Below are 19,822 nucleotides of genomic sequence, written 5' to 3'. Positions count from 1 at the left end.
CTCCAGGGGATCTTCCCAACTCAGGGATTGAACCTAGGTCTCCCACATTGCAGGCAGATTCTTTACCAGCTGAGCCACCAGGGAAGCCCAAGAATAATGGAGTGGGTAGCCTATCCCTTCTCCAGCAGATCTTCCCGACCCAGGAATTGAACCAGGGTGTCCTGCATTGCAGGAGGATTCTTTACCAACTGAGCTATTAGGGAAGCCCCTCATTACCTTCATACAATGAATATATAACTGATCTTTTTAATGATTGACATATACCCCAAAGATGATGATGGAGAGCCTGCAAGAAATGCTGAAACCCTGAGGAAGAGCTGTTTGGAATATGCATTTCTGAGTTGCAGGGATCAGGATAATAGTCTTGGATTTGAACCTGTGGTTGTACCTGGAAGGCAGCTGCCAATTTAGGTATATAGTTCAGGAAACAGAGTCAGTTTCACTTCTAATACTTAGCACAATGCTTTGGTATGTTAAATGTTTATTGAAAGAATATTTTCCAGATACGGTCTTAATATCCATGACACTGCTAAGTCGCTTCAGTTGTGTCCGACTCTATGCAACCCCATGGACGGCAGCCCACTAGGCTCCTCTGTCCATGGGATTTTCTAGGCAAGAGTACTGGAGTGGGGTGCCATTGGCTTCTCCATAGACTTTTTTTTAAAAAATCATAAAAACATAAACTCAAGAACTAAAATGTCCATTTGCCACTGACTTTGCTGCCTATCATACAGACCCCTACAACCCAGGGACCCTCTCTTAATAATTCTGAGTACCAATTTACAAGGTACTGTGCTATTTACTTTGGGGAAACATATACTTGCTGTAAACCTAGTAGAGAACATAATCTGTAAGAGTGTGTCTGTGCACAGTGATTGTACATGAATTCAGAGATAGAAGTGATTCCTGTGAAGACCTAGGAAGGGTCTCCTCTGGCTTCTATAGAGGAACTAGTGGGCTGTCAGCAACTAGGAGAAACAGTGCAGCGAGTGGAGAAGCGTGATGTGGCAGGGTGCTCTAACCCCAGCCCTGGGGTGGACATCCAGAGGCAAAAGATAGGAATGCGCTGTTGAGAAAAGATTATGAAATTCTCTGTATTGAGAGGTGTAATAGCCCAGTAATAAAGAATTGGGGCTGGCAGTCAGATTGCCTGGATTCTTAATTCTGCCATTACCTGCTGTGTGACTTTGAGCTAGTTACAATCTTTCTGTGCCTTAGTTGCCTTATCTGTGAAATGGGGAAAATAGTAGGACTCCTTCATTGGTTATTGTGGAAATTATATAAATTAATATATATTGGGCTTAGAATGGTACCAAGAACATAGTTTAAGTGTTCATGCATTTTGGCTCTTTTCATTCTCCATGGAGGAAATAAAAAAAACTTGGAGCTAAATTGTCTGCATAATGTAAAATACTATCTTCCTTAAGGTCAGAATTGCTTTTCTACAGATTATACCATTACTAATTTGATTAGACATCTGTAAGAGATGGGAACTGGTTTCCACGCCCCCCTCCCCCTGGGCCACTAGAGAATGTGGACTTAAAACTGTACTCCAGGTATTTCTTTGGCAGCATTTTGCATACTTAGAATTATTTTCCCAATTATTTGTAATAATTTATTTAATATCTGTCTTGAAAACAGGAACTGTGTCTATTTGGTTCATCCCCAATGTGTGGCACACTGCCTGGCACTTAGTTGACACTCAATATCGGTTTCCTGATTGAGTCCACTTGCTGGAGAGAAGCTGGCTCTTGAAGTGTGACTGCAGGTGTGAGATGGGGGGCAGAGGGTGGGCGAGTAAGGACCAGGAGTATCAATAATGCAGTATTTCCTCTCGCTGTTCCTAAGCCTTTTGTAAGATTTTGCAAACTACTATAATTTGGATTTAGCTGTACTGTGTGGGATTAGATATGCAGCCTGGGAACATGCCTGGGACAAAATTGTCCCTGGAGAACAGTAACAGCCTGTGAAAGCCAGCTTTGAAAGAGTCAACTGTAATCAGCTGAGGGTGGAGGATTTTTCTGGGGTGAAAAAAAACAACCATAGTGACAAGCAACAACAGAATGGTTTTCCAGAATTTGAGAGCATTCTTCAGAAATTCTGAAAGTAACTTAAAGAGAGAAGGCTCACAGAATTATAATTTCGACGTTCAGAAAAGGCCCCTAGGCTGAATAACAGAGAACTTGGGACTCTTAAGACCCATGAGCAAGCAAATAAATACAGAGACATTGAAACACAAGGTGATTTGAGGAGGACGTAAGTACACCTGGACTAACTGGGACTGAGGAGTTCTGTCCAGGAGTTCTGGGTAATAACACAGGGAAGACAAGTGAATGGGGTCCTGGTCACTGAAGGCTATGGGTACAAAGCTAAGAAATTCAAATCTTTTAAGTAGGTGATGTATAGAAGTCATGAAAGACCTTTGAGCAGGGTAGTAGGATTATGAAAGCGGTACTCTGGAAAGATTAGTCCATCGGTTATAAATTGGCATGAAGAAAGTTCAAGGTCCAAAGTTTAAATAGAAGATTATAATAATTGTTGAAACACAAAATTGAGTGATCTGAGTTAATAACAATAGAGACCTTTCTGGGTATCATGAAGTACATAACAATAGAGTGCTCATTAGGAAAAAATTAGCCATGGCCCCCAAAACTTAGCTACTGAGTGAATTATGAAGTGTTGGGTACTTGAAGCACTAAGAACTGGGAAGTGGGAACTGTGTCAGGAAGCTATGGTCGGAGAGGGGAAATCGTTCATTCTGCCTGCCCCAGCCCATGCTCAACCGACTTTGGTCCTTACAACTTCAAAAACCTAGGTCTGAAGTTTCTGAAAACTGGCTGAAGGCTTTTCAGTCATCCAGTTAATCAGCAAATGTTTGTTAAGAACTAATATCCTTCATTCTTCCAAAAATATTTATTGATTATTTACTATGTGCTGGGTGGGCCCTTCTAGGTAGTACAGATACAGTGATAAGCAAAAAAGACAAAAATGTCTATACTGGGGAGTTTACATTCTAGAACCCATAACATTTGTGAGGAGCAATGAGAGAAATACCCAGTTACTCTCAAGAAACTTAGAGTTTTGCTGGAGAAATGATACACTCATAATTTTTATTATTTTCAATCTGTATGAAATGGTAATTATTATTTTAATTGTTCTGACTTTTTTATGAGGTGGAACATTGAGTTTTGTATATTCCCTTGATAATATATATTCATTCTGGTGGGCAGCTCCACAGTTGGGCATCTGCTCTTTACTTCTCTAGTTTAAAAAAAAAGACAGAGAGTAGATGAAAGGAAAGAATTAAAGACAGAGAAGTATGTGTCTTTTAAGTAAAAGCTGCATTAATTAGCACTAAAAAGGTGCATTTAAAGCCACATTTAGCAGTGTCCAACTGGCAAACTTTAGTAGCTGGTATACCCGATATCCTCTAATGTTAAGTCTTCAAGTGAGGAGACTTGGCACATGTGTTACAGTGAATTGGGATAGGCAGGCTGAACTGGATTTCAGTAAGGTTTAGTCGCTCAGTCATGTCTCACTCTTTGTGACCCCGTGTGTTGTAACCACCAGGCTCCTCTGTCCATGGGATTTTCCAGGCAAGAATACTGGAGTGGGTTGCTATGCCCTCCTCCAGGGCATCTTCCCAATCCAGGGACTGAACCCAGGTCTCCTGCACTGCAGGCAGATTCCTTGCCATCTGAACCACCAGGGAAGACCAAGGTGGTCTTGATCTTATCAATGATAAGGAAACTTATCATTTCTGTTTATTTTTTATTTTTTTTTAGAAAGAACTAAGTTACTGGGCTTTAACAAATAGAATCTGTAAATTATTTTTCTTACCTTTTTTTTTCTTTTTTTTTAAATTTATTTACTTTCTTTTTAATTTTAAGATCTTTAATTCTTACATGTGTTCCCAAACATGAACCCCCCTCCCACCTCCCTCTTCTTACCTTTTTTGTTACTAGAAATATATATGTATGAAAGAAGTAGTAAAATAGAAACCACCTATGACTTTCATTCAACCAAATTTTTTATCAGGTATTACCATTTATCCTCTTAACACTTTGTAAAATAAAATGCTTATTTTGCTTAAAACTACTTACTTCCTCCATATAAAGCAACTGCTTACTTCCTACATTTAAAATATAAAACTTATCACTGAAGTTCTGAGGGAGTCTAGAGAGATCAGAGTCAAGGATGATTCATAATGAAAGGACTCTTTGAGAAGGGAATTGAGGGACATTTTAAAAGAAAGGACAGTTATGGATTAGCTTGGGGGGAAAGATTTCTAGGCAGAGAAAACGTTTCAGGCTATGGTACAGAGGTAGAAAGAACATGTAGGATTATGAACTTCCTTGAATAGAGCAGTTGGGCTATAAAGAAAGCTGAGCACTGAAGAATTGATGCTTTTGAACTGTATTGTTGAAGTAGCCTCTTGACAGTCACTTGGACTGCAAGGAGATGCACCAGTCCATCCTAAAGGAAATATTCATTGGAAGGACTGATGAATATTCATTGGAAGGACTGATGCTGAAGCTGAAGCTCCAATACTTTGGCCACTTGATGAGAAATGGCTGGATGGCATTACGGACTCGATGGACATGAGTTTGAGTAAGCTCCTGGAGTTGGTGATGGACAGGGAAGCCTGGCGTGCTGCAGTCCATGGGGTTGCAAAGAGTTGGATACGACTGAGCACCTGAACTGAACTGAACTGAATAGAGCAGTAGATACACTTAGAGAAGTAGATCATTCATCTAATGTCCACTGAGTGCCAGGCACAATGCTAACCCTGGGAACACAGTGGTAAACGAAACCCAAAAATCACTGCTTCCAAAACACTATAATCCAGTGACAAAAAAATACTATAAAATACATAAAGTAATTATAAATTATGATTTTTCTAGGAAATAAATCAATGATAGTCCAAGAATGTTCTCAGGAAAAATACAGCATATGTGAGGCCCTGGGAGGGACATGAGTTTAGTGTGTCTAGGAATTGACAGAAGTCATTGTGGACAGAGCATAACAGACAAGAGTGACATGAGTTGAAACTGGGAAAGAGAACGATCACTCATGTCTCACCAATAAAATGAGTTTGGAATTTAATGGTAGTGCAGTGGGAGACTGCTATAAGGTTTGAAACAAGGGAGTGATGTACATTTTCAAAAGATCAAAAGGTCACCGTGACTGTTAACTTGTAAATGGTTTTGAGACAACATGGGGAAACTATTACCATAGTCCAATGTGAAATGAAGACAGTTTGGGCTAGGTTGGTTTTGTTGAAGATAGAATGTTACTGGCTGAATTGTGTGTCCTCCCTAAAGCTCCTCATACTCAGTACCTCAGAATATGACTGTATTTGGAGATAAGGGCTTTAAAGAGGTAGTTAAGCTAAAATGGGGAAAAGAGTATGAAAAGGCTCTCTACTGTCACCCTGCTTATTTAACTTATATGCAGAGTACATCATGTGAAATACCGAGCTAGATGAATCACAAGCTGGAATCAAGGTTACCAGGAGAAGTATCAACAGCCTCAGATATGCAGATGATATCACTCTTAATGGCAGAAAGTGAAGAGGAACTAAAGAGCCTCTTGATGAGGGTGAAAGCAGAGAGTGAAAAAGCTGACTTGAAACCCAACATTCAAAGAACTAAGATCATGGCATCTGGTCCCATCCCTTCATGGCAAATAGAAGAGAAAAAGTGGAAGCAGTGACAGATTTTATTTTCTTAGGCTCCAAAATCACTGAAGATGGTGACTGCAGCCATAAACTTAAAAGATGCTTGCTCCTTGGAAGAAAAGCTATGACAAACCTAGACAGCATATTAAAAAGCAGAGACAGCACTTTGCCAAAAAAGTGATGGTTTGTCATTGTCAAAGCCATGGTTTTTCCAGTAGACACATACACATGTGAGAGTTGTAGCATAAATAAGGCTGAGCACTGAAAAACTGATGCTTTCAAAGTGTGGTACTCTTTGCGAGTCCCTTAAACTGTGAGGAGATCCAACCAGTCCATCCTAAAGGAGATCAGTCCTGAATATTCACGGGAAGAACTGATGCTGAAGGTGAAGCTCCAATACTTTGGCCACCTGATGCGAAGAGCTGACTCGTTGGAAAAGACTCCGATGCTGGGGAAGATTGAAGGCAGGAAGAGAAGGGGACGACAGAGGATGACATGGTTGGATGGCATCACCGACTCAATGGACACGAGTTTGAGTAGGCTCTGGGAGTTGGTGATGGGTAGAGAAGCCTGGCATGCTGCAGTCCATGGGGTCACAAAGAGTCAGACACAACTGAGCGACTGAACTGAACTGGATGCGAGGAGATCCACTCAGTCCATCGTAAAGGAAATCAACCCTGAATATTCATTGGAAGGACTGATGCTGAAGCTGAAACTCCAGTACTTTGGCCACCTGATACAAAGAGCTGACTCACTGGAAAAGACCCTGATGCTGGGAAAGACTGAAGGCAGAAGGAGAAGGGGACCACAGAGGAAGAGATGGTTAGATAGCAACACTGACTCAATGGACCAGAATTTGAGACAACTCCAAGAGACAGTGGAGGACAGGGTAGCTTGGCATGCTGCCAAGCATGGGGTTGCAAAGAGCGGGACACGACTTAGTGACACTGAACAACAAAAAGTAAAATGGGGTCACATTGATGGGCCCTAATCCTATATGAGTAGCATCCTTATAAGAGGAGATTAGGACACAGACAGCAAGCGAAGACTCTGTGAAGACTCTCGAAGAGGACAGCCATCTATAAGCCAAGAAGAGAAACCTGAGAAGAAACCAACCCTGATGACACCTTGATGTTGGACTCCTAGTCTCCAGAACTGTGGGAAAGTAAATTGCTGTTGTTTAAACCATACAGTCTGGGATACTTTGTTATGGCAGCCCTAGCAAACTAATACATGGAGGGAAGTGGATATATTCCAGATGTTTTTCTGGACCCAGAACCAAACCAACATTACTTTTTGATGGACTGAACTGGGGGTTGGGAAGTGGGAACTGGAAAGTCGAGGCTGACTCTCAAGTTCCCGGTTTTTGAACTTTTAGAAAAAGTCTTTAAAATATTTAACAGGAAGCAATCCTGTGAAATAAAAGGGCAACAGTTAATTGAAGGCCTTGAAATCTGGGGAGAAAAATGGAAATGGGTAATGTGTGGAGAAGTTTTTATTTTGCAAATGCAAGTCGTTGACTGTATCATATTTGTTAGTTTATGTACACACGAGGAATCCACTACAGTTTTGAATAGAAGATCAAGGGTGAAAATGGTATTGAGGGAAATGGATTTTGAACGATAGAAAATTGACAGAAGTGGGAAAGGCCAAATGGAGCCTAGGAGACCAGCTAGGAGTGAGCTGTAAGAACTGAGATGTGAATTGAGAAATGTCTGATATGTCAGGGAAAATCAAAGGGTCTGAATACACTTCAGTAAACATTTGGTGCATTCAGTGAATACACATTTGCATACATATACAGTGGACCCTTGAACAACACAGATTCAACAGCTCACACCCATCTATCCTTCACTAAATACACACCATGGTACCATATGATCTGAGTGGGTTGAATCCTTAGATGTAAAATCAAGGGACAAGTGTAATTTTATATGCAGATTTTTGGACTGTGGGGAGGGTTGGAGCCCCAGCCCACACACTGTACAAGAGTCAGCTATAGACATTAAATAGCTGGAGGGCAGAAGGGACATGTAACTAAACCTCCTGCTGTTGTTTTAAATAGGCAGCAAGCCCACCTAAGGTAATTTTCTTCAAAGCCTTTTGGGGTCAGGATCCATGCCTTCCACACTGCTTTTATAAAACTTAATTAATGTTTTAGATAAGTAATCTATTCTATTTTGCCTTTTTTTAAAAGGTGGTATTATTATTTTAAAATAAATATGGTGAGATACCTCTGGACCAGGAACTGGAACCTCTGGTTCTGTCACACAAAAGCTGTATGGGCAAGTAATTTATCCAGTGCTATCCAATAGAACTTTCTGGCGTAAGGGGAGTGTTGTATATCTGGAGCTGCTAACCACATGCATAGCTACTGAGCACTTAAAACGTGGCTAGTGTGACTAAGGGAATGGAATTTTCTACTTAATATGCAATTCAGTTCAGTCCAGTCGCTCAGTCTTGTCCCACTCTTTGTGAACCCATGAAATGCAGCACGCCAGGCCTCCCTGTCCATCACCAACTCCCGAAGTTCACTCAGATTCACGTCCATCGAGTCAGTGATGCCATCCAGCCATCTCATGCTCTGTCGTCCCCTTGTCCTGCCCCCAGTCCCTCCCGGCATCAGAGTCTTTTCCAATGAGTCAAACTCTTCACATGAGGTGGCCAAAGTACTGGAGTTTCAGCTTTAGCATCATTCCTTCCAAAGAAATCCCAGGCCTGATCTCCTTCAGAATGGACTGGTTGGATCTCCTTGCAGTCCAAGGGACTCTCAAGAGTCTTCTCCAACACCACAGTTCAAATGCATCAATTCTTCGGCACTCAGCCTTCTTCACAGTCCAACTCTCACATCCATACATGACCACAGGAAAAACCATAGCCTTGACTAGACGGACCTTAGTTGGCAATGTCTCTGCTTTTGAATATACTATCTAGGTTGGTCATAACTTTTCTTCCAAGGAGTGAGCGTCTTTTAATTTGGCTACAATCACCATCCGCAGTGATTTTGGAGCCCCCAAAAATAAAGTCTGACACTGTTTCCACTGTTTCCCCATCTATTTCCCGTGAAGTGATGGGACCGAATGCCATGATCTTCGTTTTCTGAATGTTAAGCTTTAAGCCAACTTTTTCACTCTCCTCTTTCACTTTCATCAAGAGACTGTTTAGTTCCTCTTTACTTTCTGCCATAAGGGTGGTGTCATCTGCTTACCTGAGGTTATTGATATTTCTCCCAGCAATCTTGATTCCAGATTGTGTTTCTTCCAGTCCAGCTATTCTTATGATGTACACTGCATTTAAGTTAAATAAGCAGGGTGACAATATACAGCCTTGACATACTCCTTTTCCTATTTGGAACCAGTCTGTTGTTCCATGTCCAGTTCTAACTGTTGCTTCCTAACCTGCATACAGATTTCTCAAGAGGCAGGTCAGGTGGTCTGGTTTTCCCATCTCTCTCAGAATTTTCCACAGTTTATTGTGATCCACAGAGTCAAAGGCTTTGGCATAGTCAATAAAGCAGAAATAGATGTTTTTCTGGAACTCTCTTTCTTTTTCCATGATCCAGTGGATGTTGGCAATTTGATCTCTGGTTCCTCTGCCTTTTCTAAAACCAGCTTGAACATCAGGAAGTTCATGGTTCACGTATTGCTGATGCCTGGCTTGGAGAATTTTGAGCATTACTTTACTAGCGTGTGAGATTAGTGCAATTGTGGGTAGTTTGAGCATTCTTTGGCATTGCCTTTCTTTGGGATTGGAATGAAAACTGACTTTTTCAGGTCCTGTGGCCACTGCTGAGTTTTCCAAATTTGCTGGCATATTGAGTGCAGCACTTTCACAGCATCATCTTTCAGGATTTGAAATAACTCAACTGGAATGCCATCACCTCCACTAGCTTTGTTCGTAGTGATGCTTTCTAAGGCCCACTTGACTTCACATTCCAGCGTGTCTGGCTCTAGATGAGTGATCACACCGTCGTGATTATCCGGATCGTGAAGATCTTTTTGTACAGTTCTTCTGTGTATTCTTGCCACCTCTTCTTAATATCTTCTGCTTCTGTTAGGTCCATACCATTTCTGTCCTTTGTCGAGCCCATCTTTGCATGAAATGTTCCCTTGGTAGCTCTGATTTTCTTGAAGAGATCTCTAGTCTTTCCCATTCTGTTCTTTTCCTCTATTTCTTTGCATTGATTGCTGAAGAAGGCTTTCTTATCTCTTCTTGCTATTCTTTGGGACTCTGCATTCAGATGCTTATATCTTTCCTTTTCTCCTTTGTTTTTCACCTCTCTTCTTTTCACAGCTATTTGTAAGGCCTCCCCAGACAGCCATTTTGCTTTTTTGCATTTCTTTTCCATGGGGATGGTCTTGATCACTGCCTCCTGTACAATGTCACAAACCTCATTCCATAGTTCATCAGGCACTCTATCTGTCAGATCTAGGCCCTTAAATCTATTTCTCACTTCCACTGTATAATCATAAGGGATTTGATTGAGGTCATACCTGAATGGTCTAGCGGTTTTCCCTACTTTCTTCAATTTGAGTCTGAATTTGGTAATAAGGAGTTCATGATCTGAGCCACAGTCAGCTCCTGGTCTTGTTTTTGTTGACTGTATAGAGCTCCATCTTTGGCTGCAAGGAATATAATCAGTCTGATTTCGGTGTTGACCATCTGGTGATGTCCATGTGTAGAGTCTTCCCTTGTGTTGTTGGAAGAGGGTGTTTGCTATGACCAGTGCATTTTCTTGGCAAAACTCTATTAGTCTTTGCCTTGCTTCATTCCGCATTCCAAGGCCAAATTTGCCTGTTACTCCAGGTGTTTCTTGACTTCCTACTTTTGCATTCCAGTCCCCTATAATGAAAAGGACATCATTTTTGGGTGTTAGTTCTAAAAGGTCTTGTAGGTCTTCATAGAACCATTCAACTTCAGCTTCTTCAGTGTTACTGGTTGGGTCATAAACTTGGATTACTGTGATATTGAATGGTTTGCCTTGTAGACGAACAGAGATCATTCTGTCATTTTTGAGATTGCATCCAAGTACTGCATTTCGGACTCTTTTGTTGACCATGATGGCTACCCCCTTTCTTCTGAGGGATTCCTGCCCGCAGTAGTAGACATAATGGTCATCTGAGTGAAATTCACCCATTCCAGTCCATTTTAGTTCCCTGATTCCTGGAATGTCGACGTTCCCTCTTGCCATCTCTTGTTTGACCACTTCCAATTTGCCTTGATTCGTGGACCTGACATTCCAGGTTCCTATGCAATATTGCTCTTTACAGCATCGGACCTTGCTTCTATCACCAGTCACATCCACAGCTGGGTATTGTTTCTGCTTTGGCTCCATCCCTTCATTCTTTCTGGTATTATTTCTCCACTGCTCTCCAGTAGCGTGTTGGGCACCTACTGACCTGGGGAGTTTCTCTTTCAGTATCCTATCATTTTGCCTTTTCATACTGTTCATGGGGTTCTCAAAGCAAGAATACTGAAGTGGTTTGCCATTCCCTTCTCCAGTGGACCACATTCTGTCAGACCTCTCCACCATGACCCGCCCATCTTGGGTTGCCCAGCGGGCATAATTTCATTGAGTTAGACCTGGCTGTGTTCCTAGTGTGATTAGATTGACTAGTTTTCTGTGAGTATGGTTTCAATATATCTGCCCTCTGATGCCCTCTTGCAACACCTACCATCTTACTTGGGTTTCTCTTACCTTGGGCGTGGGGTATCTCTTCACGGCTGCTCCAGCAAAGCACAGCCACTGCTCCTTACTTTGGACAAAGGGTATCTCCTCACTGCTGCCCTTCCTGACCTTCAATGTGGGATAGCTCCTCTAGGCCCTGCTGCGCCTGTGCAGCCACCGCAATAGTGGCTACCATATTGGATAGTGCAGAATAACTTCTCAAGACCTTAAGTTCTTCTTGTTTAAAAGGTGGGAGCTGAGCTAAGTGATCTCCTTTGCCTTTTAGTTCTAAAATGCTGTCATTCTAATTCAGCAGAAAAAAATTCATGTTCACATAAGAGTTCAAATTTTGACTTCCTAAAACTGTATTTCCAAATGATAAATTATATACCTTTACATATAGAAAGTATGTAAATAATGACCTTCACCAATTTAAATCAAATGTGTATAAATGATATTTTGGACACTATAGAGCATATATTGTGACTTAATTGCTGGAGAAAATAAGGTGTACTTGGGGAAGAGTCAGAGAACTGCAAGAGGAGAATTAAAGAGTTGAGAAACAAGACAGTGAATAAAGGTTAAGAAACTGGGATCATTTAGGAAAAAAAGACTGACAGGAGACAATATATTCAAGTATTTACGAAGGGTTATTAGACATGGTATCCAGATATTCTCCATTATTGTTGTTGTTCAGCTGATAAGTCATGTCCAACTCTCTGCAACCCCATGAATTGCAGCACACCAGGCTTCCCTATCCTTTACTATCTCCTAGAGTTTACTCAAACTCAAATTAAGTTAAACAGGAAATAAGTTATATTGACGTACTTTCAGAGTTTGGTATATTAAATCCTGAAAAGAAACTCAGATTTTTATTTAACAGTTTTAAACCATTTTTGTGCCACGTGTCATGTTGAAGATATGCACATTTCAAAATAATAATCACAGGACATTAACACTACAAACAAATTGGAATAACTGCTTAATAGCTCTTTTTTAAATTTACTTTTTAATTGGAGGAAAACTGCTTTACAATGTTGTGTTGGTTTCTAGATCTTTTAAAATAGAATTAGTTGTCAACTTTTAGGTAATATTCAAGACATCACTCTTTGAGATCCTTTACAACATGAATATGTTACCAAACATACATTTTTCAATTATCAATACATATTGTATACTAGATGTAGATATTTCTAGAATAAATGATGACATGAAAGGGATACTTATCTATAGAACAGTGAAGCATAGTGTTTACAAAGTATGATGTGTAATATTATTGATAAAATCCAGATTGCTATCTCCAGGGTTTCTGATTCAGTAGGTCTGGGTTATGGTCTGAACATTTACATTTCTAACAAGTTTTTAGCAATGCTAATGCTGCTAGTTTGGGGACCACACCTTGAGAACAATTGATAGAGAATATAATAAATTTAATATTTTTAGAAAACACCGTTCCATTTTCACTATAATTTAGAAAAGTATATAGTAAAGCCTGAGACTAGTAACTTTTCCTTTCAAGCCTGGATAAGGAAAGCACAACCCTGAATTTGACAACCTATGTTGTGTATAGCACTGCTGCTGCTGCTAAGTCACTTCAGTCGTGTCCGACTCTGTGCGACCCCATAGATGGCAGCCCACCAGGCTCCCCCGTCCCTGGGATTCTCCAGGCAAGAACACTGGAGTGGGTTGCCATTTCCTTCTCCAATGTATGAAAGTGAAAAGTGAAAGTGAATTCGCTCGGTCGTGTCCAACTCTTAGCGACCCCATGGACTGCAGCCTCCCAGGCTCCTCTGTCCCTGGGATTTTCCAGGCAAGAGTACTGGAGTGGCGTGCCATTGCCTTCTCCTGTGTATAGCACTAGAGAGGCTCTTTGGGGACTCAATTACATGTTCCACTTAAGTTCTACCCTAAGTCTGAAGGGCTTCATACTCCAAAGTTCTTCACATCCCACGGTCAGAATAAATTTTAATTTCTCCCATATGGATAACCAGCTAGATTTTAGGAGAGAAAGATATTTGATTTTAAATGATTATTTTTACTGTGTTATATATGACATTACATTGAAAAAAGAAGCTTATTAACCAAAATGCATTAGAGTGCTAAAACTATATATTTTATATATATGTATTTGAAAGTGATCCTTCTGTAATAGGCTTGACATGTCCTCCAACACAGAAGAACAAGATCGAACAATTTACTCATGCCCCTAACCTTTTCTGGAAGGGTATTATACCTTGGTATATTGTTTATTAGTTTAGGCAACTAGCTCATCCAAGTAGCAACCTAAGTAGTGGTGGTTTATGGTGATTTAGTCTCTAAATTGTGTCCGATTCTGTGCAATCCCATGGACTGTAGCCTGCCAGGCAATCTGTCCATGGGATTCTCCAGGCAAGAATACTGGAGTGGGTTGCCATTTCCTTCACCAGGGGATCTTCCTGACCTAGGGATCGAACCCAGGTCTCCTGCATTGCAGGCAGATTCTTTACCTGAGGAGAGTTACTTATAAATATTTTTTCTGCTCTCAGGGAAAGTGTCCACATAACTGTTAGAAAAGCCCACTGAAGTCAGCGAAAAGTTGACATTATAACTTTTTACAAAGAAGTACTGTTTACATAGTCTAGCTTATGTGTTTTCTAATCCAATACTGTGTTAACTGAACAGGGGTGAACATGGTTTGGGTTTTTAAAATAATTATTTACATATAGAGTCCCTCTTGAAAGCACTTTAAACAATTCACAGTTGTTTTTTGCTATTATAGAAGAATCTCCTTCAAACCATAGACTATTTTATAATTATTGATTAGTGCCTAATATGGAACATGCATAACAATCAGTAAAGATTGTAGTGATAAACATTTATATTACCGGATTTAGAACATGAATTAGAATAAAAGAATAATTTCAGAACTATTTAACTCACAAATGCACACAAAATATCTTCTAACTTTTTAAAATGGAGAACTCTGAAATAATGTCTTTGAGTTAAATAAGGAGGTACTCCTGACAAACCTGTATGCACGTCCGGAATTAAAAATTAGAACCGGCACTGCAACCATGTGTAAAAGAATGAAACTAGAACACTTTCTAACACCTACAGAAAAATAAACTCAAAGTGGATTACAGATCTAAACATAAGACCAGAAACTATAAAACTCTTAGAGGAAAACACAGGCAGAACACTCTCTGACATAAATCACAGCAAGATCCTCTATGACCCACCTCCCAGAGTAATGGAAATAAAAACAAAAATAAACAAGTGGGACCTAATTAAACTTAAAAGCTTTTGCACAATGAAGGAAATTATAAGCAAGGTGAAAAGACAGCCTTCAGAATGGGACAAAATAATAGCAAATGAAACAACTGACAAAGAATTAATCTCCAAAATATGCAAGCAATTCATGCAGCTCAATACCAGAAAAACAAACAAGCCAATCAAAAAGTGGGCAAAAGAACTAAACAAACTTTTCTCCAAAAAAGACATACAGATGGCTGATAAACACATGAAAAGATGGCTCAACATCGCTCATTATTAGAGAAATGCAAATCAAAACCACAATGAGGTACCATCTCATGCTGGTTAGAATAGCCATCACCAAAAATTCTACAAACAATAAATGCTGGTGAGGTTGTGGAAAAAAGGGAACCCTCTTGCACTGTTGGTGGGGAATGCAAACTAGTACAGCCACTATGGAGAACAGTGTGGAGATTGCTTAAAAAACTGGGAACAGAACTGCCATACCACACAGCAATCCCACTGCTGGGCACACACACTGAGGAAACCAGAATTGAAAGAGACACGTGTACCCCAATGTTCATTGCAGCACTGTTTACAATAGTTAGGACATGGAAGCAACCTAGATGTCAACTGGCAGATGAATGGATAAAGTTGTGGAACATATATACACAATGGAATATTACTCAGCTATAAAAAGGAGTGCATTTGAGTCAGTTCTAATGAGGTGGAAGAAACGAGCCTATTATATAGAGGGAAGTAAGTCAAAGAAAAACAAATACTGTATATTAACCCATATATACAGAATTTAGAAAAACAGTAAAGATGATCCTACATGCAGGGGAGCAGAGGAGACACAGATGTAAAGAACAGAATTTTGGACTCTGTGGGAGAAGGCGAGGGTGGGATGATTGGAGAGAATAGCACTGAAACATGTATATCACCATATGTGAAATAGATCACCAGTGCAAGTTTGATGCATGAAACAACACAGAATAACCCAGAGGGATGGGGTTGGGAGGGAGATAGAAGGGGGGCTCAGGATGGAGGGAAACATAAGTACCCATGGTTGATTCATGTCAATGTATGAGAAGAGCCATCACAATATTCTCAAGTAATCATCCTTCAATCAAAATAATTTTTTTAAAAAAAGAACACCACATGGATAAATAGACTGGTTCAGAATTGGGAAAGGAGGACAACAAGGCTGTGTATTGTCACCCTGCTTATTTAACTTCAGTGCAGGGTCAGTTCAGTTCAGTCCTTCAGTCGTGTCTGACTCTTGGTCACCCCATGGTCTGCAGCACGCCAGGCTTCCCTGTCTATCACAAACTCCTGGAGCTTGCTCAAACGCATGTCCATTGGGTTAGTGATGCCATCCAAACATCTCATCCTCTGTTTTTCCCTTCTCCTGCCTTCAAAAATTCCTAGCATCAGGGTTTTTTCAAATGAGTCAGCTCTTTGCATCAGGTGGCAAGAGTACTGGAGTTTCAGCTTCAGTATCAGTCCTTCCAATGAATATTCAGGGTTGATTTCCTTTAGGATGGATTGGTTTGATCTCCTTGCAGTCCAAGGGACTCGCAAGAGTCTTCTCCAACAACCACAGTTCAAAAGCATCAATTCTTCAGTGCTCAGCTTTCTTTATGGTCCAGCTCTCATATCCATACATGACTACTGGAAAAACCATACTTTTGACTAGACAGACATTTGTTAGCAAAGTAATGTCTCTGCTTTTCAATATGCTGTCTAGGTTGGTCATAGCTTTTCTTCCAAAGAGCAAGCGTCTTTTAATTTCATGGCTGCAGTTACCATCTGCAGTGATTTTGAAGCCCCCCAAAATAAAATCTGTCACTGTTTCCATTGTTTCCCCATCTATTTGCTATGAAGTGATGGGACCAGAAGCCATGATCTTGGTTTTCTGAATGTTGAGCTTTAAGCCATGTTTTTCACTCTCCTCCTTCACTTTCGTCAAGAGGCTCTTTAGTTCCTCTTCACTTTCTGCCATAAGGATGGTGTCATCTGAGTATCTCAGATTATTGATATTTCTCCCAGCAATCTGGATTCCAGCTTGTGCTTAATCCAACCAGGCATTTCACATGATGTACTCTGCACAGAAGTTAAATAAGCAGGGTGACAATATACAGCCTTGATGCACGCCTTTCCCAAATTGGAACCAGTCTGTTGTTCCATGTCCAGTTCTAACTGTTGCTTCTTGACCTGCATACAGATTTCTCAAGAGGCAGGTCAGTGGTCTGGTATTCCCATCTCTCGAAGAATTTTCCACAGTTTGTTGTGATCCACACAGTCAAAGGCTTTAGCATAGTCAGCAAAAGAGGCAGATTTTTTTTTTTTTTAACTCCCTTGCTTTTTCTTCCCTGGTGGCTTAGAGGGTAAAGCATATGTCTGCAATGCAGGAGACCCGAGTTCAATCCCTGGGTCGAGAAGATCCCCTGGAGAAGGAAATGGCAACCCACTCTAGTACTCTTGCCTGGAAAATCCCATGGATGGAGGACCTTCGTAGGCTACAGTCCATGGGGTCACAAAGAGTTGGACACGACTGAGTGACGACATGTTTGTTACTTTTTCTATGATCCAGTTGATACTGGCAATCTGGTCTCCAGTTCCTCTGACTTTTCTAAATCCAGCTTCAACATCTGGAAGTTTACAGCTCATGTACTAGTGAAGCCTGGCTTGGAAAATTTTGAACATTACTTTGCTACTGTGTGAGATGAGAGCAATTGTGTGGTGGTTTGAGCATTTTTGACATTACCTTTCTTTGGGATTTGGAATGAAAATGACCTTTTCCAGTCCTGTGGCCACTGCTGAGTTTTCCAAATTTGCTGGCATATTGAGTGCAGCACTTGCACAGCATCATCTTTCAGGATCTGAAATAGCTCAGCTCGAATTCCATCACCTCCACTAGCTTTGTTCGTAGTGATGCTTCCCAGGGCCCACTTGACTTCACATTCCAGGATGTCTGGCTCTAGGTGAGTGATCACACCATCATGGTTATCTGGGTCATGTAGATCTTTTTGGTACAGTTCTTCTGTGTATTCTTGCCACCTCTTCTTAATATCTTCTGCTTCTGTTAGGTCCATACCATTTCTGTCCTTTATCGAGCCCATCTTTGCATGAAATTTTCCCTTGGTATCTCTAATTTTCTTGAAGAGATCTCTAGTCTTTCCCATTCTGTTCTTTTCCTCTATTTCTTTGCATTGATCATTGAGGAAGGCTTTCTTATCTCTCCTTGCTGTTCTTTGGAACTCTGCACTCAAATGGGTATGTCTTTCCTTTTCTCCTTTGCCTTTCACTTCTCTTCTTTTCTCAGCTATTTCTAAGACCTCCTCTGACAACCATTTTGCCTTTTTGCATTTCTTTTTCTTGGGGATAGTCTTGATCACTGCCTCCTGTACAATGTCATGAACTTCCATCCTTCGTTCTTAAGGCACTTTGTCTATCAGATGTAATCCTTTGAATCTAGTTGTCACTTCCACTGTATAATTGCAAGGGATTTCATTCAGGTCATACCTGAATGGTCTAGTGGTTTTCCCTACTTTCTTCAATTTGAGCCTGAATTTGGCAATACAGAGTTCATGATCTGAGCCACAGTCAGCTCCTGGTCTTGTTTTTGCTGACTGTATAGTCTTTCTATCTTTGCCTGCAAAGAGTATAATCAACTTGATTTTGGTATTGACCATCTGGTGATGTCCATGTGTAGAGTCTTCTCTTGTGTTGTTGGAAGAGGGTGTTTGCTATGACCAGTGCATTCTTTTGGCAAAACTCTTTTAGCCTTTGCCCTGCTTCATTCTGTACTCCAAGGTCAAATTTGCCTGTTACTCCAGGTGTTTCTTGACTTCCTACTTTTGCATTCCAGTCCCCTATGATGAAAAGGATATCTTTTTTGGGTGTTAGTTCTAGAAGGTCTTGTAGGTCTTTATGGAACCAATCAATGTCAGCTTCTGCAGCTTTACTGATTGGGACGTAGTCTTGGAATACTGTGATATTAAATGGTTTGCCTCAGGCTTACCTGACAACTTAGTTGGTAAATAATCCACCTGCAATGTGGGAAACCTGGGTTCAATCCCTGTGTTGGGAAGATCCCCTGGAGAAGGGAAATGCTACTCACTCCAGTATTCTGGCCTGGAGAATTCCATGGAGTTGCGAAGAGTCAGACACAACTGAGCGACTTTCTATGCAGAGTACATCATGAGAAATGCTGGACTGGATGAATCACAAGGTGGAATAAAGATTGCCAGGAGAAATATCAACAGCTTCAGATATGCAGATGATACCACTCTAATTGCAGAAAGTGAAGGAGAACTAAAGAGCCTCCTGATGAAGGTGAAAGAAGCTAGTGAAAAAGCTGACTTGAAACTCAATATTCAAAAACTAAGATCATGGCATCTGGTCCCATCACTTCATGACAAAGAGAAGGGGGAAAAGTAGAAGCAGTGACAGATTCTGTTTTGTTGGGCTCCTGCAGACAGTGACTGCAGCCATGAAATTAGAAGACGCTCGCTCCTTGGAAGCAAAACTGTGACAAATCTAGACAGCAGATTAAAAAGGAGAAACATCACTTTTCTGACAAAGGTCTCTCTCGTCAGAGCTATGGGTTTTCCAGTAGTCATGTATGGATGTGAGAGTTGAAACATAAAGAAGACTGAGCACCAAAGAATCGATGGTTTCAAACTGTGGTGTTGGAGGAGACTCTGGAGAGTCCCTTGGACAGTAAGGAGATCAAACCAGTCAATCCTAAAGAATATCAACCCTTAATATTCACTGGAAGGACTGATGCTGAAGCTGAAGTTCCAATACTTTGGCCACCTGATGCAAAGAGATGATTCATTGGAAAAGACCCTGATGTTGGGAAAGATTGAAGGCAGGAAGAGAAGAGGGTGGCAGAGGATGAGATGATTAGTCAGCATATCTGACTCAATGGATACAAATTTGAGCAAACTCAGGAGATAGTGGAAGACAGAGGAGACTGGCGTTCTACAGTCCATGGGTTGTAAAGAGTCAGACACAACTTAGCAACTGAATAACAATCCCAACAACATCAGGTCAAGTAGAAATTTCTCCTGAAAGCTGTTCCTTAATTTCTTCTCATGCATTTATATCAATTTTCTGTTGATGGGTGAGGCTGTGTTCCCTCCCTCTTGTTTGGCCTGAGACCAAACAATGTTAGGGGTAATGGCGGTAATGGCGCCTCCTTCAGAAGGGCTTAGGCCAGGACTGTTGTATTC

Source organism: Capricornis sumatraensis, chromosome 16, assembly GCF_032405125.1.
Source record: "Capricornis sumatraensis isolate serow.1 chromosome 16, serow.2, whole genome shotgun sequence".
Lineage (NCBI taxonomy): Eukaryota > Metazoa > Chordata > Mammalia > Artiodactyla > Bovidae > Capricornis > Capricornis sumatraensis.
This window is presented reverse-complemented; position numbering follows the sequence as displayed.